General features: G+C 38.0%; 1 protein-coding gene across 2 annotated transcripts in view; it reads right to left on the bottom strand.

Moving 5' to 3' along the window:
- Positions 1-12,208, bottom strand: part of LOC123527717 (uncharacterized) — a 236,941-nt gene that overhangs the window by 162,425 nt on the left and 62,308 nt on the right. For both annotated transcript variants that reach the window (XM_053523917.1, XM_053523916.1), the window contains one exon: positions 723-806. The gene's annotated coding sequence lies outside the window, so the exon portion shown is untranslated. The remainder of the gene's footprint in view (positions 1-722; positions 807-12,208) is intronic.

Raw genomic sequence — 12,208 nt, forward strand, 5'->3', positions numbered from 1 at the left:
GTTACATCACAAGTAAAATATTCACTTAGTTTTAAATTTGAATTTTGTATCTTTTCAGTTTTATGGGTTTTGCATTAAAATTTAATGCATTTTCTCATTTTTTTTTTCTCATTTTTAGAAGATTACAAAAAAAGGGAAAGACAGGTGTTAACCAAACCTTTTTTGGACTACATTCATGCATTTTTATGTAACTGCCCATTTTAAACTTTTTCAAAATAAAAAGTTACAGCCCCACAATAAAATGAAGCAATTCATTGTAGTTAATGCACGTATAGATTACTGCGCAGTATCCTGCTATTAACATAAAAATAGATAAATCAAGTTTTTTGCATTTGGCAAATCAAAGCACTTCTATTGGTGTTTTTTTTTATACAGCAGTGTTATACTGTTAACATGCAGTAGCAGAACAAACAAAATTATAGAAAAAAATTTTAAGAACACCTGCCTGTCTCGTAACATTAATGCCAGTTGTTTTTAGCCAAACTTTTTGTCTCATTCTTTTTTTTTTTCCACATTCAAAGTCGTATTTCTCAAAAAAAAGGGAACAATTTTATAATTCTGCAACTGTGCGTTGTGGCAAACTGCCATACATTTTCAAGCAAGATATTTCATCCAAAACAGAAAACCTCCCTAAGACCTGTATAATAAATTATAATAGATTATAATAAATAAATGAAATATATATTACAATTATTCCTGCGCAGTGACTGGTTAGTACTTACATGCAGATGATTTCAGGTTGTAGGTTCAATCCCTTACAGGCACCATGTTTTTTCGAATTCTTTTTTCTTGTTTCTTTCATGAATCTACAAAAAATATTTTTTGAAATAAATAATGATAATAAATATGTCAAACAGAGCACAGGGATGAAAAATCTGGTAGTGGTTTATCTGAAATATGATTCTTTGAAAACCCACAGTAAACTTCTGGCTATTTTAATCAAATTTGTTTCATATAGCATAGACTTGTTTTCTAATGTAATTTTATTTCAACCGCCTTGGTTGTCTAATGGTTACAAGAGCCCTCTTTTCTAGTGCGGGAGGTCGTGGGTTTGATCCCTGGTCACACCAAGCCAAAGAGGATAGCATTAAGAGGATAGTGCTAGGACTGGTCAGCCTCAGGTGTAAGGATAACGTGACTGGGTCGGGTATTGTCACTTGTCTACAGGGTGATTATTCTAGTGAGGCAGCACTATAAAGTTGGGCATTGTGCTCACTGCTACAAGTAGACACCATCGTTTATATGACTGAAAAATAGTTGAAAAAGATGTTAAACCCAAAACACTAACACTAACTAACTAATTTTACTTCAAACTTTCAAAAAAGTATTTCTGTTAAATGTTACTTTCATTTCGATTTAATAATAGTGACATCAGGAACAATAATGACCTTGTATGTTTTTATTACACCAAAAAAGAACAATTTTGAGTTGTTTTCTTCAGGATACATAACAAAGTAATTATAAACATTTATTTAGTCAGCAAATGATTAATGTTAACCCTTACCCTGCTAAATTTTTATAATGAACTTGTCCATCTTTCAATTTGGACAGTACCAATAACTGTTAAAAGAGGTGCATACCAAGAAAATAGTGACTGAATGGCGAACAGTGTAGACCATGATTATAAATCATATTAAATAACAATTCATTTTTAAATTGCTGAAAAAAAAATGTATGAAATAATTGACATCATATCAAAGAGTAATATTGAAGAAAATACAGCAACAATTATTTATTATTTATGTCCATGTGATGGACAACACTTATTATGTTGATTGTTCATGCTAAGTTATGTGAAAGTTCATGTAGGTATAAACCAGAATGACTCATGATTTTTATCAAATACTTTTTGAGCTAGGCATTAGGTGAAAACGTGCATTTTTTACTATTTCAGGGTCCATAACTTTGGAAATAGGGGGAAGAACCAGACGAAAAATAGGATGTGCACAAGTCTATACCATGATAAAGACACATGCAAGGTTTCAGAAGTTTATATGAAATACTTTTTGAGCTAGGCGCGTCACAAGGTGAAAATGTGCACTTTTTACCATTTCAGGGGCCATAACCCTAGAAATAGGGGGCAGAGCCAGACGAAAAATAGGAGGTGTGCAAGTTCATATCAGGATAAAGACTCATGCAAGTTTTCATCAGTTTATATCAAATACGTTTTGAGCTAGGCACGTCACAAGGTGTAAATGTGCATTTTTGACCATTTCAGGGGCCATAATTCTGAAAACAGGGGGCGGAGCCAGACAAAAAATAGAAGGTGCACAAGTTCATATCATGATAAAGACCCATGCAAGGTTTCATCAAGTTATATGAAATACTTTTTGAGCTAGGCGCGTCACAAAGTGAAAATGTGCATTTTTTCCTATTTCAGGGGCCATAACTCTGAAAATAGGGGGCGGAGCCAAGCCAAAACTAAGAGGTGTGCAAGTCCATATCATGATTAAGACTCATTCAAGGTTTCACCAATTTATATAAAGTATTTCTTTAGCTAGGCATGTCACAAGGTGAAAATGTGCATTTTTGACTATTTCAGGGGCCATAACTCTGGAAATAGGGGTCAAAGTCAGACGAAAAATAGAAGGTGTCCAAGTTCATATCATGATAAAGACTCATGCAAGGTTTCATCAATTTATATCAAATACATTTTGAGCTAGGCGCGTCACAAACTTTTTTCGGATGGATTCACAGATGGAGAATGGACAAGACTAAATCTATATGCCCCTTCCACTGAGTGGTGGTGTCACAAAAAGTTACAGACTTGATCCTTGACTTTTTGACCTTGAATTTTCAGGTAGGGTCCGATCTTGGCAAGACACATAGTCTCATTATGGGGAGCATCTGAGGAAGGCAGTACTAAACAGATATTGTTAACATTTGACCTTTGAGGTAGGGGTCTGGGTTTGTGCTTGACACATTACCTGATTATAATGGCAAAGTTACTGATCGGACAAGAAAAATTACACCTGAATGTCACATTAACTTTGAGGTTGGGATCTCGGTGTTGCTAATGACACATCATCATTATGGAGAATGTTTGTGCACAGTAACATTAAATCCCCAGATAGATGAGGCAGTTATGGAGTGGGAAACAGACCCTGTTAATACACCTTCAAATATGACCTTGACCTTTGAGCTAGGCCTACGGGAGTTATGCTAAACACACCTTTACATGATGGGGAACAACTGTGCCATGTAATATTATTATCAATTGATGGATGTTTGAGTTTTGGAGCAGAACAAAAAGCTGTGGACCTTTGACCTTTCATTCAGAAGTCTAGCAGTTGTGCACGACAAGTCATCTCGTTATGGCGAACATTTGTGCCATGTAATATTAAAACAGGCCATGAGGGATGGCAGAGTTATGGACCAGACATGAAAATGTGGATGGACCGGCTGCCGGGATGAACAGACCGAAATGAGCAACCTTAGTCCTTACCATGCTGGACACGATTAATTCTGCCTTTGCGGCCAGTGTAGCTCATGATCAGCCTTCACATCCATGCAATCTGATCATGATCTGCACTGTTCGCCACTCAGCCAGTATCTTTTTAGTAATCACCCCTTTCAACAGTTACTGGTAACGGTAATGTCTAAATTGGAAGATGGACAAGTTCATTATAGAAATTTAGCAGAGTAAGGGTTTGAGTCCCAAAAACTGATCTAAGGAGAAGCAGGGATGTAAGAAGCATCAACTGGCATGGCCAGAAACTAAATGACACTAATGTTGAACTTTTTAAAAGAGAACAATCTTCCACAAAACATCTTCATTTTTTTAAACGATTCCCGGAAAAACACAACACCACAAAGGCCATCAGATTTTCACTTCTTATCATGAAATGTACACCTCAACATTACTTAGACTGGTACACCTCAACATTACTTAGACTGGTTTTAAAGTTGTGTTTTCATTACAAGTATGCATTTTTAATGCATCAATTTTGCTGTTAATATACATTTTTAATGCATCAGTTACTTTTTAACATGAAAAGCAAAAACTGTCTGCATATAATTTATGGCCCAGTGCACAAACTACTGAGGTAGGCCGCAAGTATTGTATTCTTTTTTGCACCAGCACTTGCACAGGTGGGGAAGATGACAAACAGTGACTAGATTGAGGACTTTGACCCAGTTGCTTGTCTGAAATAAATGACCCAATCATTCCCCTGAGAAGAACGACCAAGTTACTCACAAACTATGACCCAGCCGTCTGCCTAAGAAGTATGACCCAGTCATTTGCTTGTGAAATATGACCCAGTTATTTGCCAAAGAAATATGACCCAGTCATTTGTTTGAGAAGTATAACCCAGTTATTTGCTTGTGAAATATAACCCAGTCATTTGCTTATCAAAGATGAAGGAGCAGGAGTTTTCATTCTATAACCATCTGGCAAGAGAGAAATACTACATGCAGCCACAGGAAAACACTGCAGCAATTACAAGGTGGAAACTGCAGCACTCATGAAGGCCGTCTCAATGATTGAAGACTCGGCAGAAGAAAGCTCCTCAGTCGTCTTTCTCACAGATATACTGTCTGTCATGGAAGCTCTGACCAACAATAAATCTCCATTACTGGCTAGGAGAATGCAGAGCCTGAGTATCACCTGCAAAGTAGCATTCCAGTGGATTCCATACCATTAAGGACTTGCAGGCAATGAAGAGGCAGACCAACTGGCTAAGCTAAGAGCTCAGTCAGAACAACCAACAACACCTGTGAGCTACAAGGAGAAAGTCACCATCATCAAGGCACTAACAAGACCAAGGATAGAGGAAGATGCTTTTCATCTCCTTGATCGGTCTGAACAAGTGATGCTGGTCAGGCTTCGCTCAGGGCACAACAAGCTAAAAGCTCACATGTACAAGAAATACAGACTGGCACCATCACCAACCCGTCCATGTGGTGAGGAAGATCAGACTACGGAGCATCAGTACTTCAGAAGGTAAAAGGCATGACCAGGAACAAGCTGCCACTTGGCCCATAGATACCTCGATCCACAAGAAACTGTATAGAGGCATTGAGGATCTGCGGCAAACCACAAGTTTCATCAAGGCTACTGGTCTAACAGTGTAGGGCAAACGAAGAAGAAGATCCTTGTGAAATATGACCCAGATATTTGGTTGTGAAATATGACCAAGTTATTTGCTTAAGAAGTATGACATATAGTTATTTGTTTGTGAAATATGTCCCAGTTATTTGCTTGTAAAATATGACCCAATTATTTGCTAAAGAAATATGTCCCAGTTATTTGGTTGTGAAATGTGACCCAGTCATTTGGTTGTGAAATATGACCCAATTATTTGCTTGTGAAATATGACCTAGTTATTTGTTTGTGAAAACCCAGTAATTTGCTTGTGAAATATGACCCAGTCATTTGCTTGAGTAACATGTTGCCAAAGAAATATGACCCAGTCACTTGCTTGAGAAGTATGACCCAGTCACTTGCTTGTGAAATATGACCCAGTCATTTTCTTTAGTAACATATTGCCAAAGAAATATGACCCAGTCACTTGCTTGAGTAACACGTTGCCAAAGAAATATGACCCAGTCACTTGCTTGAGAAGTATGACCCAGTCATTTGCTTGTGAAATATGACCCAGTCATTTTCTTTAGTAACATATTGCCAAAGAAATATGACCCAGTCACTTGCTTGAGAAGTATGACCCAATCATTTGCTTGTGAAATATGACCCAATCATTTTCTTGAGTAACATGTTGCCAAAGAAATATGACCCAGTTACTTGCTTGAGAAGTATGACCCAGTCACTTGCTTGTGAAATATGACCCAGTTATTTACATGAGTAACATGTTGCCAAAGAAATATGACCCAGTCACTTGCCAAAGAAATAATACCAGTCATATACCTACGAGTTCGAACAAGTCATTTGTTTGAAAGGTATGAGATAGTCACTCTCTGAGTACTTCTTACCTGTAGTCTTTGATCAAGAATTTTAGACAGGCAAAGTGAGTGGCTGCCTATGGGATGTGTTGGTCATTTATTGTCAGTCACATGTCTGAATACCACTCCAAGTCACAACTGCCCTGGCACTAATGGTGAAAGATTTGAATTCACACTGACACTATGCAAGTCAAACTGGAGTTTCCAGAGCACCTCTTTGCAATATTTTAGGCACAATCCAGTTGGGCGGCTTCATAACATGGTGAAGTAAGGAGGGCTTCAACCCACAGGGGTAAACGCCGCTCTTCATGGAATTACACGCCTCAACACGTGTATCATTGAAGGTTCCAAGTTCACCACCGTTTGAATACATCTGCAGATGTCTCTAAATTGCTTTTTGTACTTTTAGCATGTGTAAATGTTGAGTTCTGCTCAACCCGGGGCTAGAGGGCGTGGACGGTAGCATGCATTTCCACTACCGTCCATGAACAGGCTCAATCAAACCGAGCCTGCAACATTTTCGTTTTTGTCCTGTTGAGCGACCTGTGAAGTTTCCACTTTTCTCTATTTTAGCATCTTCATCCCACAGGGGTTAGCATCCCACAGGGGTTTAAAGCAGCAATTAATTCAGTCTGCAACCTAAATCACTATCACTGAGGCCCAACTGGAGAACTTAACAATTAAAACATTAAAAATCTGTATTTTTTACAAACCTACTTAACATTCAAATGAATCCACCAGATGTATGTCCACAGGACAATTGGTCACCAACTTCTTATCACTGTATATTCATATGTTACATGTTCTTTCCTGGAAAACCTTTACATAATAGCCTTACAGATGTTACAAGAAAAAATTCCATCTTTATACAGATTTAGAGTTATTGTTTTAATAACAAGCTAATTCTGTACATTTGAAACAGATATTGTTCTGCTTTGATAAAAACTGACAATGGAGAACAAATCTTTGTACTACCATATTCCCTCATTGTGATATTAAAACAATAGCTCTAAAATATCAATAAAAGACTAGGTAATTTTTCTTGCAACATCTGTAAGTTTATATTATATAATATAGGTTTTCCAGCAAATAACGCGGCTATTTCCTCCATTTTTCAGCTTAGCTGTGCAAGTTTGATTCAGTTAAGGATTTGAATGCATTTAATTACTTGTTTGGAAGTAAATGAAAACAAGAGGGCCATGAAGGCCCTTTATCGCTCACCTGACCTACTGACCTAAAAATCATCAAGATTAACATTCTGACCAAGTTTCATTAAGATATGGTCATAAATGTGGCCTCTAAAGTGTTCACTAGCTATTCCTTTGATTTGACCCCCTGACCTAGTTTTTGACCCGACATGACCCAGATTCTAACTTGACCTAAAGATCATCAAGGCTAACATTCTGACTAAGTTTCATGAAAATACAGTCATAAATGTGGCTTCTAGAGTGTAAACAAGCTTTTCATTTGATTTGACCTAGTGACCTAGTTTTTGACCCCTTCTGATCCAGATTTGAACTTGACCTAAAGATAATCAAGATTAACATTCTGACCAAGTTTCATTAAGATACGGTAATAAATGTGGCCTCTAAAGTGTAAACTAGATTTTTCTTTGATTTGACCCGGTGACCTAGCTTTGACCCGACATGACCCAGATTCAAACTTGACCTAAAGATTATCAAGTTTAACATTCTGACCAAGTTTCATGAAGATACAGTCATAAATGCAGCCTCTACAGTGTTAACAAGCTTTTCCTTTGATTTGACCTGGTGACCTAGTTTTTGACCCCAGATGACCCAGATTTAAACCTGACCTAAAGATTATCAAGTTTAACATTCTGACTAAGTTTCATGAAGATACAGTCATAAATGCAGCCTCTACAGTGTTAACAAGCTTTTCCTTTGATTTGACTTGGTAACCTAGATTTTGATCCCAGATGACCCAATATTGCAATCATCCAAGATTTATTGAGCATAACACTTTGACCAAGTTTCATAAAGATTGGGCCAAAATTGTGACCTCTAAAGTGTTAACAAGCTTTTCCTTTGATTTGACCTGGTGACTTAGTTTTTGACCCCCCAGATGACCCAATATCAAACTCATCAAAGATTTTATTAAGGGTAACATTCTGACCAAGTTTCATTAAGATTAAATAAAAAATGTGACCTCTAGAGTGTTTACAAACTTTTCCTTTGATTTGACCTGGTGACCTAGTTTTTGACCCCAGATGACCCAATATCGAACTTGTCCAAGATGTTATTGAGGGTAACATTCTGACCAAGTTTCATTAAGATTTGGCCAAAATTGTGACCTCTAGAATGTTAACAAGCTTTTCCTTTGATCTGACCTGGTGACCTAGTTTTTGACCCAGATGACCCAATATCGAACTCATCCAAGATTTTATAGAGGGTAACATTCTGATCAAGTTTCATTAAGATTGGGCCAAAAATGTGACCTCTAGAGTTATAACAGTCAAACTGTTGACAACGGATGACGGACGGACGCCGATGGGCACACTGGGCGATCACAAAAGCTCACCTTTTAGCACTTCGTGCTCAGGTGAGCTAAAAATTATGTTGATTTTTTTCGCATTTTAATGTGTTAATTTACATCTTTCAACTGTCCTATTGAAGCAGGTATTAGTCAAAATATTATTATCAATGCAATTAAGCCATAAATGTAATTTGTAAATATCTTTTGTATTAAAGTCTAAATTCTTTTGGATGGTGTGTGAGAGAGGAGAGGAGTGTGTGTGGGAGTGGAGAGGGGTGTGTGTTGGAGTGGAGAGGGGTGTGTGTGGGGTAGTGGAAAGGGGTGTGTGTGGGAGTGGAGAGGGGTGTGTGTTGGAGTGGAGAGGGGTGTGTGTGGGGGAGTGGAAAGGGGTGTGTGTGGGAGTGGAGAGGGGTGGGAGCACTTTGATTTATCCCAGTATGTATGATAGCTGTCAATCAGCATGTCTGTCTAAATCCTAAACACACATCTTTAAAAGGTTAAAACTCCCAAGTATTCTTAACCCTGACCCTGCTAAATTTCTATAATAAACTTGTCCATCTTTCAATTTGGACAGTACCATTAACTATTAAAAGGGGTGCATACCAAACAGGTACTGACTGAATTGCAAACAGTGCAGGTCATGATGAGACTGCATGGATGTGCAGGCTGATCATGATCTGCGCTGGTCACAAAGGCAGAATCAGTCGTGTCAAGCATGATAAGGTTAAATATAACTCTTGACAGGATAAACAAAAGTGAAAAGTATCATAAAATATTGTTTAAATGTGACTGACTACCTTTAAGTAGAAGACTTATAATTTCAGAATCAAGTTACTTTTTTACGTTTAACTTAGGAATGAAACTACTTTATAAATCCAGACATGAATCTGTAGTATAGTAACTATTACTGTGAAATCATTAATATTCGTGGGGGACTAATTTTCGTGGATTTTTATGGTTGAGTCAATCCATGAAATTTAATCCCAACGAACATGTGAAATTCCCATTCATTTTATGTTGAAAAGTTAAAATCCACGAATTCATATAATGGGCCCAAAAAATTGCCGTTTAGACTCAAACAACGAAATTTCATGCCCACGAAATTAAATGATTTTACAGTATTCACTTTTTTGTGATATCTTTAATTCATTTTATTATATGATTAAACTTAATTTGTGATATCTTACAACATATTTATTTAATGATATAACTAATTTTAACATATCATTTAATGTATTTTGTGATATCCTTAAATACAGCAGAATTTTAATGATTTCAATTTTTTTTTTTTCTTTTTTTTGTTAATGTCATTCAGTTATGTAACAATGGGCAGTTAACCTAACCAGTGTTCCTGGATTCTATACCAGTACAAACCTTTTCTCCACAGGTAACTGCCAACTTCCCCACATGACTCAGAGGTGGAGGAAGTATGATTTCAGACACCATGGCTTTTATCAAATCCTCATGGAGAACATACGGCCCATCCGGGGATCTAACTCGCGACCCAGCAATCTGTAGATCTGCACTCTCCCTATTCAGCTAAGCGGGCGGGTTCAATAAATAACTAGAAAATGCTTTTGTAAAAAAGCGCATGTCTCCCCCAATGCAAAGTCCTATAGGCAAGAAGTCAATAGGGGTCAGGAGCAAAAGTCAAAGAGACACTGATGGTTGGCTGCAATAGGGATCATCTACTTGGCATGTCCAATCATCCCGCTAAATTTCAACACTCTTGGCCTAGTGGTTCTCAAGTCACTGTTCAGGCTTCTGTGACCTTGACCTTTGATCAAGTGACCTCAAAATAAATAGGGGTCATCTACTCTGCAAGTCCAATCATCCTATTAAGTTTCAACATTGTAGATCAAGTGGTTCTCAAGTTATTTCCAAACAAGAGTGCCAGAATGTCACAATATATGCCCGTCACAGCAAATTTCTTTACTCTAGCACCTGTATTTGCAGATGTAATTTTAATTTTGTGGTTGTTTAGTAATCACTGTAATTCTTTTGTTTTTCTAAGTCCACAAAAAAACTCCTTACCAGGTAGAGATACCTCAAAATACACCTAAAATTAGAAAGTAACAACTATGTTGTACCACAGAAAAGTGGTCTTGGTTTTTCCCTACGTTATAGTAACAACTAAGGGAAGTTAATCTTTAAAAAAAAAAAAATGTAAGTCCACACAAAAATCCTTACCAGGTAGAGACTTGTCAAAATACACCTCAAAATTGGATGTAACATTCATGTTGTACTACAGAAAAGTGGTCTCAATTTTTCCCTACGTCTAGTAATGAAAATGTTACATTATAAGCTATTTATAGTAACAACAAAGTGAAGTAATTCTAAAGAAGGGAACTGCGCATGACACTTCATCTCATGATGGTGTATAATTGTGCAAAGTTACGTCAAAATCCCTCTATGCATGAAGAAGATATGCTCCAGACAAAGTCATACTTGAATTTGACCTTTGACCTCTAAGTGTGACCTTGACCTTAGACCTAGGGACCTGGTTCTTGCGCATGACACTCCGTCTCATGATGATAAACAATTGTGCCAATTTTCATCAAAATCCCTTTATGCATGAAGAAGATATGCTCCAGACAAAGTCATACTTGAATTTGACCTTTGACCTCTAAGTGTGACCTTGACCTTAGACCTAGGGACCTGGTTCTTGCGCATGACACTCCGTCTCATGATGGTGAACAACTGTGCCAAGTTTCATCAAAATCCCTCCATGCATGTAGAAGATATGCTCCGGACAAGGTCTGTGGACGCCGCCCGCCCGCCCGCCAGGGGCGTTCCCATAATACGTCCCATTTTTCAAACGGGCGTATAAAAATGATTTTACATGAACAGGCCACTGTGGCCTTGACCTTTAATAGACTGACCCCAAAATCAATAGGGGTCATCTACTCTGCATGTTCAATCATCCTACGAAGTTTCAACATTCTGGGTCAAGTGGTTCTCAAGTTATTGATCGGAACTGGTTATCAATGTTCAGGCCCCTGTGACCTTGACCTTTAACGGAGTGACCCAAAAAACAATAAGGGTCATTTACTCTGCATGAACAATCACCATATGAAGTTTCAACATTCTGGGTCGAGAGGTTCTCAACTTATTGATTGGAAATGGTTTTCCATGTTCAGGCCCCTGTGGCCTTGACCTTTAACAGAGTGACCCTAAAATCTTTAGGGGTCATCTACTCTCTATGACCAATTATCCTATGAAATTTCATCATTCTGGGTAAAGTGGTTCTCAAGTTACTGACCGGAAATGGTTTTCCATGTTCAGGCCCCCGTGGCCTTGACCTTTAACAGAGTGATCCCAAAATCGTTAGGGGTCATCTACTCTGCATGACCAATCATCCTATTAAGTTTCATCATTCTGGGTCAAGTGGTTCTCAATTTACTGACCGGAAATGGTTTTCAATGTTCAGGCCCTGTGACCTTGACCTTTGACAGAGTGACCCCAAAATCGTTAGGGGTCATCTACTCTGCATGACCTATCATCCTATTAAGTTTCAACATTCTGGGTCAAGTGGTTCTCAAGTTACTGACCGGAAATGGTTTTCAATGTTCAGGCTCCTGTGACCTTGACCTTTGACAGAGTGACCCCAAAATCAATAGGGGTCATCTACTCTTCATGACCAATCATCCTATGAAGTTTCAACATTCTGGGTCAAGTGGTTCTCAAGTTATTGACCGGAAATGGTTTTCCATGTTCAGGCCCCTGTGACCTTGACCTTTAATGGAGTGACCCCAAAATAGATAGGGGTCATCTACTCTGCATGTACAATCATCCTATGAAGTTTCAACATTCT

The sequence above is a fragment of the Mercenaria mercenaria genome, chromosome 14 (assembly GCF_021730395.1).
Source record: "Mercenaria mercenaria strain notata chromosome 14, MADL_Memer_1, whole genome shotgun sequence".
Lineage (NCBI taxonomy): Eukaryota > Metazoa > Mollusca > Bivalvia > Venerida > Veneridae > Mercenaria > Mercenaria mercenaria.